At 45.1% G+C, this 12,109-nt stretch overlaps 1 protein-coding gene across 1 annotated transcript in view; it reads right to left on the bottom strand.

Moving 5' to 3' along the window:
* The window catches only part of LOC132388545 (NACHT, LRR and PYD domains-containing protein 12-like), a 318,834-nt gene that overhangs the window by 213,020 nt on the left and 93,705 nt on the right, over positions 1 to 12,109 (bottom strand). The window lies entirely within an intron of this gene.

The following is a 12,109-nucleotide window of genomic DNA, read 5'->3' on the forward strand; positions in this document are numbered from 1 at the left end:
GCAGAAAAGGCCGAGTTCACTCAAGCTATTCTCCTAAGGCATGCTCCGCCATCCAGACAACGTCCGTTTAAATCTCCTCTGTGAATCGGGCTTGCTGTCGTTCGCTGAAAGGGCCGAAGCAATTACTCTGTTTTTTTTTATGGCTGAATAACAAATGTAATTAAATAGAAAACGGTGCTGAAACTCTGACTTGACTTCCGATTGCTGCGTGAATTGGCTCAGAAAATGATGATCAATCCGAGTCACAGATTCGGCCCCTTTTCTCTATCTGCCTATATGGCAGAAATGTGACGTCGCTTCTGATTTGCAGCATGTTGATTTATCCCATAATTCGGTCACTTCATGTGGTTCTTCCATCAGTCTCCCTCGTGTCGATGTTTCACTGTAACCCAGTGAGATGATTCTTGTTGCTCAACTTGGGTTCAAACTTGTTCGCTTAAAGATTCACTTCCAGGATTAGTGTTTGATCAGGAAGGTGTTCGCATTCATTTCACGTGAACTAGAATATAAAATCAAGGATGTGGTTTTGTAACTTTATAACGGACGGGTGAGGTCTCGCTTGCAGCATTGTAAGCAGGTTTAAACCCCTGAACTGACCAACAATGTGCTGAAACTGAAGAAGGGCTCAAGGAGGTTCATAGAAATTATTCCAGAATTGAATGGCATGTCATATGAAGAGCTTTCAATGGCTCTGGGCCTGAGGGGTGGCCTCAATGAAACCGATCTAACGGTGAAAGGAATTGATAGAGTGGGTGTTGAGAGGATGTTTCCTGCGGTGGGAGACTCTGAGAGCAGAGGACACGGCCTCAGGGTTGAGGGGCGTACTTTCAAAAGGAAGCTGAGGAGGAATTTTTTTGAACAGAGATTGATGAAACCGGGCAATATTTTGTCACAGGCGGCTGTGGCGGCCAAGTATTCGCAAGATTCAACAGACCCAGCTCCCGACAGGTGAAAAAGAGGAACACCTTTTTTGTACTTTTTTTTTATTGAAGTTCATCATCAAACAATCATTTTCATAAGATATATTTCATTTAATGTACATATCTATCATATATCCAAATGTGCCACAGATATCCACACTTTAAACCTGCACGCAATTTAATCACCCTTTGGAAGGGTTCACTGCTACCGCAGCCAAGGAAACCAGCAGAGTTTCATATAGGTTGTCCCACCCTGTGCAATAAACTCCGACCATCCACCCGGCCTGTTATCCTCAGGTTATCCCACAACTCCGCAGTCTATTGTTAAATCATGACTGAATTCTCAATTGTCCGTTTCGGGGACGATTCCAGTAAATTATTATTTAAAACAAAATCCTCGTGGCTGCTGGAAATCTGAATTGGAAACAGAAATTGTCGGAAACAACGTCTGGGTGGGAGACCAAATTCATCCTCTTGGTTCCCGATATCTTCGTCGCTGATCCAGACACGAAACGCAAACTGTGTCTTTTTCCACAGTTGCTGCTTGAACCGTCGTTTCTTTAGAGTAATTTCTACATTTGTGCAATTTGCACGACGAAATAACACTCGGAAACAGAGCAGTGACTGGAGATCAGAGATGGTTGTGGTCTCCAGTGGCGCCGCTGCGGAGACCCGTGTTCAATCCCCCCCTCTGCCCTCTCTATCACTCTGGGAGTTTATAAAGGGTTAATAAATTTTCGCTGCTGATCTAGTTTCTCCAGTTTGCAATCGGCCGCTTCCTTTGTTATAAAAATAGTTGATTCCGAACAGTCTGGTATTGTGCAACAAGCACTTCCCGATCTCAATTCAACGAACCCTTAATTCTCAGAAACAAGAAGTGAAAAGTTTCTCACGAAAATCACAATTTAATGTGCTTAGTCCTGTGCTGTCAGATTAGAGATCATGCCCCAAGCCTGGTTGGATACCTACAGTGTCCACAATATCTCCTGTCGGATGTCAGAATTTAATGTACTTAGTCCTGTGCTGTCAGATTAGAGATCATGCCCCAAGCCTTGTTGGATACCTACAGTGTCCACAATATCTCCGGTCGGATGTCAGAATTTAAAGTGCTTAGTCCTGTGCTGTCAGATTAGAGATCATGCCCCAAGCTTGGTTGGATCCCTACAGTGTCCACAATATCTCCGGTCGGATGTACACACGGAAACAACAGGACCGGGAACTACTTCGGACAGCTGACATCTGCAACCATACAGCAGTATCTGCCCCAGAGAATTCTCACCCATTTCCCCATTAGCCTTTACCCACTACCAATTTACAACCACTTCCATTCAAGCATTAATCTTCCACTCTTTAAGTCCCTCTCAGAGATCTGCCCTCTAAATCCATCCGGGGACAAGAATTCCGCAATTCTAAACCCACTGACAGAAGGCTTCCCACAAACCGGGTTCAAACTTGCAATTTTTCCCGACAACAAATACGTCCGACAAGTGAAAATATGATCTACACATGTGCACGGTCTTGTCTCCCAAGGACATTGACTGTTTCATTGAGGGTGCAGGCAGGTTCAGAGATGTGGAAGGCCATAGGGGCCGGGGAGGGTTACAGAGACCGTGAGGGGAGTAGCACTTGTGATGGATACAGAGCGAGAGAGAGTCTGTAGAGGCCAGAAGGGCGTAGTGAAACGGGAATGGTGTAATGCTTGAAAGGAGACACAGAAACAGGAAAGGTCTCGGGACTGGAGGAGGCTTTAGATTGCAGATGGGGGGTGGGAGGGTGGTTTACGAGACCGAGGTCTTTGTAGTGGTTCAGGTGGTATTCGGTGAAGTCTGTGGTAAGAGAGAAATAGATGGGTTTTGCTGCAGGAACGCTCATAGATTCGGAGAGGCGTGCGGGCACGATGTCTAAAGAGACAGGGAGTGTGTGCATAGACTGGGTGCGGTTTCAGAGAGGAACTGGTGAAGGGGCTGGAATTTCAGAGACAGGGAAAGTGTCCATCATTTTCTATTGTTAATTTATTAAACGTTCTGAAGTTGTTCCATTACGATTAACAATTATGACTCATTATGACGTTTAACTCGACTTATTAATGTTACTCTCAGGGAGAAGGAATATGAACATGAAGACTCACGCTCAATCCTCTCCGCCCCCATCAGATTTCTGAATGTTCTGTGGACCCATGAATACTACCGCAACTTTATTCTATGCTTCTTATCTTAGCTCGTAGACACGGTTATCTATTGCTCTGTACTTCTGCCACAAGAGAACAGATTAAATGACATAAATCAGTGGTGATAACTCTGTTTCTGATTTTAAACGTTCTCCAGGCACCCAGTTCCAGTTGCTATCGTTCCGAAAGCTGAGTGAGGAGCAGAGAGATTTATCAGTACAAGGTGCGTTTCTCAGGCTCTGGTGGTAAGGGATGTTGGCTTTTTTTTTCCAATATCATTGTGTGTTCATAGATTACACAGTGAGCCTATTCTCTCCGCTGACATAAATCTGAGCGAGAAATGGTCACCAAGAAAACATTTCCCAGAGGAATGTTTACATAAAAGTGTGGTGCGGATTGTTTGGATTTTAAGGGATGAGTCTGGTTGTTGTTGGCAAGGCAGGAATTTATAACCCCCCCCCCCCCATAACAAGCCCCTCACTGAGCGGTTTATGTTGGGCTCTCTCCTTAAACTGTCATACGCTGTCTGGGAAAGCTGCTACCAAAGTTCTGTCAGGCAGGGAATTCCGGGAATCGCACCCGGACCATGGTGCAGACAGCTCAGACAGATTTCCGAGTGACGGGAAATCTTGGGGAAAAAATAATCTTTAATTGCCATTTTAGTCTTTTTCCTTGCTCACCTTTTCCCTCAGGTCGACAACGGTTGTTAAGGTGTAGGGTCGAGAAGTTGGTAGGGGAGGGGTAGGTGGTAGTGATGGGGTAGTTGTTGGGTGTGAGACAGTTAGTAGTGATAGGTGTGGTGGTCCGGAGTTTCTCGTAGAATAGTCCTGGTAGGATACTGTGATGCATTCAATAGGCTGTGCACACATCGGTCATTATGTGCTGGTTGTGTAGGAAGGGAAGTTGCATGTTGCAATTGCATTCGTTTGCTCTGTAGCAGGGTTTAACACTGAACAGTCTGCTAATAATAGTCAGATCTTTTAAAAATTTGTCAAATTCCATCTCAGCTGGATTCCCGTCTGGTAAAACTCACACCCAGAACAGGTAAGGGACTTTTATCCCGATTTACAGGACCCCTAAGAACTTAATCGAATCCCGGACGAGCCCCCAATTTGGAATATCCCCGTAACTGTGTGTCAGACCAGCAGAGAAAGAAGAACCCATTGATGTCTGGTGGTACTATATTGAAATGTGCTTATTAACAAAAATAAGCAAAACCATATCAATAATGCAAATATACATATAACACAAGTTAGCAGTAATAAACCTAAAAGTGTAGGAACAATAATAATTAACAATAATAAGCAAGGGCTATCGATGTCTAGGTGTAAATGAATTGTTATAGGAAAGTATAGAGTTCAGTTCATAAATGCTAAAGTAGTTATGGTTGTTGTGTTGAAATCGTTGGAGAGAGAGAGAGAGAGAGAGAGAGAGAGAGAGAGAGAGTGAGAGAGAGAGAGGTAATAGCTACAGCAGCCAAACCTTCCTTTGCTTTCTTCATCCGTCGTATTGTTGTGGTCATTCAATTATGACCCCTCTGGTCTTCAGCTAGACCGTTCTTTTGTGGTGGACTCGTCACTGGCATGAGTGGACACACACACAAGTCCACACCGACCTTGCTGTAACACTGTGAGCTTTACTGACCGATCTCCTGGTTCGGTCTTCGAAGCCCCCGCCTTTCAGTGGGTTCCCAACACCCAATCGGTGTCCACTGGTGTGTCTGAAGGGTGGCTCTCCAGACCTGTCTTTTTATCCCCACTCACGGGGTCTCAGCTATCCATCAACTCGGAATGACATTGTCCATCAGTTCAGGCCACTCCTGCTATCTCCTGTGGAATGTTAACGAGCCAAGTAGTAGATGGTAAATAATCCATAAAGAGTCATAATAGAGTAAATCAACAGTCTCTCTCCCCTCTCTTATCTGTAGCAGATGTTCTTACCTGTGCTTGATCTCACTCTCATGAGCAGCATAACAACAGCAATAGTTCGTAGTTCTCAGGGGAAGGGTTGGAAATGGTTAACTCTGCACCCCAATGTCCATCATGCCTGTCCATCACTCATGACGCAGTGTTGTAATTGTTATATGGTTATATGTTATATGGTTACAACGCACGGGTGAGGGCACACCTGCAGCATTGTAAGCAGGTTTAAACCCCTTAACTGACCAACAATGTGCTGAAACTGAAGAAGGGCTCAAGGAGGTTCACAGAAATGATTCCAGAATTCAATGGCATGTCATATGAAGAGCTTTCAATGACTGGGCCTGAGGGGTGGCCTCACTGAAACTTATTGAACGGTGAAAGGAATTGTTAGAGTGGGTGTTGAGAGGATGTTTCCTGTGGTGGGAGACTCTGAGACCAGAGAACACGGCCTCAGGGTTGAGGGGCGTACTTTTAAAAGGAAGATGAGGAGGAATGTTTTTAGACAGAGGGTGATGAAACCGGGCAATCATTTGTCACAGGCAGATGTGGAGGCCAAGTATTCGCAGGATTGAACAGACCCAGCTCCCAACATGTGAATAGACAATAGACAATAGGTGCTGAAGAAGACCATTCGGCACTTCAAGCCTGCACCGCCATTTTGAGATCATGGCTGATCACCTACTATCAATACCCGGTTCCTGCCTTGTCCCCATATCCCTTGATACCCCTATCCTTAAGTTACCTATCTAGCTCCTGCTTGAAAGTATCCAGAGTACTGGCCTCCACTGCCTTCCGAGGCAGTGCATTCCAGACCCCCACAACTCTCTGGGAGAAGAAGTTTTTCCTTAACTCTGTCCTAAATGACCTACCCCTTATTCTTAAACCATGCCCTCTGGTACAGGACTCCCCCAGCATCTGGAACTTATTTCCTGCCTCTATCTTGTCCAATCCCTTAATAATCTTATATGTTGCAATCAGATCCCCTCTCAATCTCCTTAATTCCAGCTTGTACAAGCACAGTCTCTATAACCTCTCTGCGTAAGACAGTCCTGACATCCCAGGAATTAACCTTGTGAATCTACGCTGCACTTCCTCTACGACCAGGATATCCTTCCTCAGCCCTCGAGACAAAAACTGCAGACAATACTGCAGCTGTTGTCTCACCAGGGCCCTGTACAAATGCAAGAGGATCTCCTAGCTCTTGGACCCAATTCCCTTTGTAATAAGGACAGCATTCCATTAGCCCTCTTCATGCTGCACTTTCTCGTTCACCTTCAGTGACTGATGAACAAGGACTCCTGGATCTCTTTGTATTTCACCCTTATCTAACTTTACATCATTCAGATAATAATCTGCCTTCCTGTTCTGACTCCCAAAGTGGATAACCTCGCACTTATTCACATTAAGCGTCATCTGTCAAGTATCTGCCCACTCACCCAGCCTATCCAAGTCACCCTGAATTCTCCTAACGTCCTCATCACATGTCACACTGCCACCCAGTTTAGTATCATCAGCAAACCTACTGACGTTATACGCAATGCTTTCATCTAAATCGTTGACGTGAAAATGAGGAACACCTTTTTTGTTTTTGTTTTTTTTATTTGAATTCCGTCATCAACAACCTTTTCTATAAGATATATTTCATTTAATGTACATATCTATCATATATCCATATGTGCCACAGATCTCCACACTTTAAACCTCCACGCAATTTAATCACCCTTTGGAAGGGTTCACTGCTGCCGCAGCCAAGGAAACCAGCAGAGTTTCATATAGGTTGTCCCACCCTGTGCAATAAACTCCGACCATCCACCCGGCCTGTTATCCTCATGTTATCCCCCAACTCCGCAATCTTTTGTTAAATTATGACTGAAATCTCAATTGTTGGTTGCAGGATAGTTTCCAGTAAATTATTATTTAAAACAAAATCCCCGGAGCTGCTGGAAATCTGAAGTGCAAACAGAAACTGTCGGAAACAACGTCTGGGTGGGAAACCAAATTCATGTTTTTTGGTTCCTGGTACCTTCATCGCTGATCCAGACAGGAAACTTAAACTGCGTCCTTTACCACAGTTGCTGCTTGAACCGTCCTTTCTTTAGAGTAATTTCTACATTTGTGCCATTTGCAGGACGAAATGACACTCGGAAACAGAGCAGTGACTGGAGATCAGAGATGGTTGTGGGCTCCAATGAGCCGCTGCGGAGACCCGTGTTAAATCCCGCTCTCTTACGTTTCCAACTCTCTGGGAGTTTATAAAGTTTTGCTGCTGATATAATTTCTCCAGGGTGCAATCAGTTGCTTCCTTTGTTATAAAAATAGATGATTCCGAACAGTCTGTTTTTGCGTAACAAGTACTTCCCGATCTCAATTCCACGAACCCTTAATTCTCAGAAACAAGAAGTGAAAATTATCTCACGAATATCAGACTTTGATGCGGTAAGTCCTGTGCTGTCAGATTAGAGATCATGTCCCAAGCCTGGCTTGATAGTGACCACATGTATCCACAATATCTCCTGTCGGATGTATGCATGGAAACAGCAACACCGGGAAGTACTTGGGTCAGCCAACTTCTGGATAGGGGCCATGGAGGGTTACTGAGACTGCGAAGAGGCCGGAAGGCCGTAGAGAACCGAGGAAGGGTTTAGTGCTTGAAGAATGACACAGAAACAGGGAAGGTCTATGCTGAAGGAGCACGCATAGAGTCGGAGAGGCGTGGGGGCAAGATGTCTACAAAAACAGGGAGCGGTTCCGGTTTCAGAGAGGGAGTGTGTGTAGAGGCTGGAATTTCAGAGACAGGGAAAGTATCCATCATTTTGTATTGTTCCCTCTTTTTTAAACATTCTGAAGTTTTATTTCCATTAATATTCATGAATCCTTAGGTGATTTATTTCCACGTATTGATGTTACTCTCAGGGAGATCGTATATGAACATGAAGACCCTCGTTCAGTGCATAGAGTACCTCCACTCCACCATCAGATATTTGCATGATCTCTGGAGCTGCGATTACTACCGCAACCTTTCTTCTCGTTATTATTTCATTCATGCTTCTTATCTTAGTTCACAGACACAGTTATCTGTTGCTCTGATCTCCGCCAGAAAACAACAGATTGAATGACATATGTCAGTGGTGATGAACCTGGTGCTGATTTTAAATTTGATCCAGGCACCCAGTTTCAGTTATCGTTCAGAAAGCTGAGGGAGGAGCAAAGAGATTATCATCTGCCATACGCTGTCTGGGAAAGCTGCTAAGAAAGTTCTCTCAGGCAGTGAATTCAGGTAATCGGACACGCACCGTGATGCGGGCAGTTCAAACAGATTTCCCAGTGGCGGGGTATCTTCGAGAGAAAGGTAGTGTTTAATCGCCTTGAACCTCTTTTTTCTTGTTCACCTTCGCCCTCTGGGCGAGAATGGTTGTTAACTTGGGGGTGGGGTAGTCGGTAGTAGTGGGAGTGGTGTTCCGGAATTTCTGGTAGAATACACCGGGTAGGTTAGTATGCTGCATTCTGTAGAGTGTGCACACATCTGTGGGTGGTGGAGGAAGGGAACTTGCATCTTGCAATTGTATTCACTTGCTCTCCAGCAGTGACTAACACTGCACAGTCTGCTAATAATAGATAAGAGAGAAAAGGGAAGCTGTGGTAATTGCGTCATCATAGTTCTGCAGCAATTCAGTGGACCTACACATACTGTCAAAAGAACACAGTTCTCCCTCCATCGAACACTCGACCACCCCCTCGCCCCTCACAGGGCAGGTCATGTTGAAAAGAATACAGTTAGTTTTACAGATCGATGTAAGTAATAGCTTGTTTCTCTAGTAGGATTGTCGGCGGTATTGCACAGTGCATTGACACCTCACCCAAGCCATTCTCAACACACTCTCAAGGATTGAGTCAGTTCCGCAGGGCTGTAATAAATGTTAAAACATAGGCCACATACACCCATCTCCCAGCAAGTTTCCTGCAACTCGGTTTGTTTCCCATGTACGCACGTATATTTCTTCAGCAGTTCAAATTCAACCAGAAATACGGTCAAGCAAATCAGCATCTCCTCTGCAGATCAGAGAACATAGAATAGTACAGGACAATGCAAGCCCATTGGCCCTTAAACCTGGAACCCACATAACCCACACCCCACATTAAATTCCTGCATATACCTGTCCAGCCGTCTCTTAAAATTCATTGGTGTGTCTGCCTCCATCACTGACTCAGGCAGTGCATTCCACGCATCAAACTGGCTCTGATATCCCCCATGAACTTCCCACCCCTTACCTTAAAACCATGTGCTCTTGTATTCAACAGTCGTGCCCTGGGGAAGAGGCGATAGATGTCCACTCTATCAATTCCTTTTAATATTTTGTATCCATCTATCATGTCTGCAAAGGAGAAAGTCCTAGCTCCCTTAATCTCTGATCATAATGCATACTCTCTAAACCTAGCAGCATCCTGGTAAATCTCCTTTGTACCCTTTCCAATGCTTCCACATCCTTCCTGTAGTGAAGCGACCAGAACTAAACACAATATTCCAGGTGTGGCCTAACCAGAGTTTTGTAGAGCTGCAGCATTACATCGCTACTCTGAACCTCTGTGCCTCGACTTATGAATGCTAACACCCCATAAGCTTTCTTAACTACCCAATCTACCTGTAAGGCAACTTTTAGGGATCTGTGTACATGGAAACACCGATCCCTCTGCTCATCCAAACTACCAAGTATCCTTCCTTTTACTTTGTACTCTGCCTTGGAGTTTGTCCTTCCAAAGTGAACCGCCTCACTTCTCTCCGGTTTGAACTCCATCTGCCACATCTCAGCCCATTTCTGCATCCTAACAATGTCTCTCTGTAATCGTCGCCAATCCTCTGCACTATCCAGAACACCACCAAACTTTGCGTCGTCTGCAAACTTGCCAAACCACCCTTCGACCCCCACATCCAGGTCGTTAATAATAGTCACGAAAGTAGAGGTCCCAGTACCGATCCATGTGGGACACCAGGAGTCACAAGCATCCAATCCGAATGTACTCAGCCAACCACGACCTTCTGCTTTCTGCAGACAAGCCAATTCTTAATCCACCTGGCCAAACTGCTCTGGATCCCGTGCCTTCTGACTTTCTGAATAAGCCTACCGTGTGGAGTCTTGTCAAATGCCTTACTAAAATCCATGTAGATCACATCTACTGCACTACCCTCATCTATATATCTGGTCAGCTCCTCAAAGAAGTCTATCAAGCTTGTTAAACAAGATCTGCACTTCAAAAAGCCTTGCTGACTGTTCCTGATCAGACCATGATTTTCTCAATGCCCATAGTTCCTACATCTGAGAATCTTTTCCAACACTTCTCCCACAACAGACGTTAGGCTCACTGGTCTATAATTACCTGAACTATCCCTACTACCTTTTTTGAACAGGAAGACAACAGTCGCCTCCCTCCAATCCTCCGGTACCATTCCCGTGGACAACGAGGACATAAGGATCCTAGCCAGAGGTTCAGCAATCTCTTCCCTCGCCTCGTGGAGCAGCTTGGGAAATATTCTGTTAGGCCCCGGGGACTTACCGTCCTAATGCATTTTAACAACTCCAACACCTCCTCTCCCTTAATATCAACATGCTCAAAAATTAACCGCAGTCATATTGTCCCCACCATCATCAAGTTTCCTCTCATTGATGAATACAGAAGAGAAGTATTCATTGCGGACCTCGCTCACTTCCACAGCTACCTGCCACATCTTCCCACCTTCATCTCTAATCGGTCCTCCTTTCACTCGTGTCATCCTTTTGTTCTTCACATAATTGAAGAATGCCTTGGGGTTTTCCTTTACCCTATTCGCCAAGGCCTTCTCATGCCCCCTTCTTGCTCTCCTTAGCCCCTTCTTGTGCTCATTTCTTGCTACCGTATATTCATTAATAGCCTCACCTGATGCGCGCTTCCTTAAACTCATGGATGATGCCTTCTTCCACCTGACTAGATCTGCAACTCACTTGTCACCTATGGTTCTTTCTTTATCGTCTTTATTTTGGTTGTGTTAAACACTGAGGCAATCGAGGACGCCAGAAAGTTGGGGCTGTTGAGTATTTCAAAATAATTTGAAACTTGCGCGAGAATCGAGTGGAATCCCGGACGAGCCCCCAATTCTGTTACGTACTCCACGACCCAGTTAAAGAACCAGCAGAAATGGAAAACACATTGGGGTCTGGTATTACTCTGAACTTATAGCGTTTATTAGTAACTAAGCAAGACAGTAATATAAATGCAAATATAATGAATATATGGAAATAGGAGCAAAACTAGGCTCTTTCAAACCTCGGGGTAAATGTGTACACTCTTACGACGTGATGAAGAGAGTTAAGTTCAGTTAGAGGTAGCTAGTTGAGTAACTTGAGAGAGAGAGAGAGAGAGAGAGAGAGAGAGAGAGAGAGAGAGAGAGAGAGAGAGAGAGAGAGAGAGAGAGAGAGAGAGAGAGAGAGAGAGAGAGGGAAGTGAGATGTGATACCGTCGATCTTCCCGTTGTCTTCCGAAACCCTGCTGTGGTCACTGACAATGACCATGATACGTACGAACGTTCTTTAGTGGTGGAATTATCACTCTGAAAAGGGTGGATACACAAATAATTCCCCACCGCTCGCACCTTTTCAAACTGCGAGTCACTGACCGATTTCCTCGAATCGATCCTCCAAAAACCCACCTTCTTGTGGGTGCAACAAAGCTCGTTCAGTGTCCGAAACTGTGGGTCTCGTGGTGTGTCTCCCTGTGTAACAGCGGACCTGGTTTTTATCTCCACATGTTGGACACTAGCTGTCCATCAACCTGCTCCGCCATCCACTTTCTGCAGGAACTTCAGCAAGCGGGCAAGTGACCTCGTGGAAAGGGAGAATAATCTAGAAGAGAAAACATAACATCAATCTTGCGAGCAATTTCTGTCTCTGTCTCTCTCACTGGGCTGGACGCCTCCCTCTCTCTCTCAATAGCAGCACAGTTCACAGGGTCTATTTTGCACCCCGTTTCAAATTAAGTTTACCCATGACAGGAACAGCAATGGAGGTGGATACAGTGATAGGGTGGTTGAAGGGGACTGAAGGGCGGAGATGTGTAGTGCTTGCCAGGCG

The sequence above is a fragment of the Hypanus sabinus genome, unplaced genomic scaffold, assembly GCF_030144855.1.
Source record: "Hypanus sabinus isolate sHypSab1 unplaced genomic scaffold, sHypSab1.hap1 scaffold_343, whole genome shotgun sequence".
Taxonomy (NCBI): Eukaryota; Metazoa; Chordata; class Chondrichthyes; order Myliobatiformes; family Dasyatidae; genus Hypanus; species Hypanus sabinus.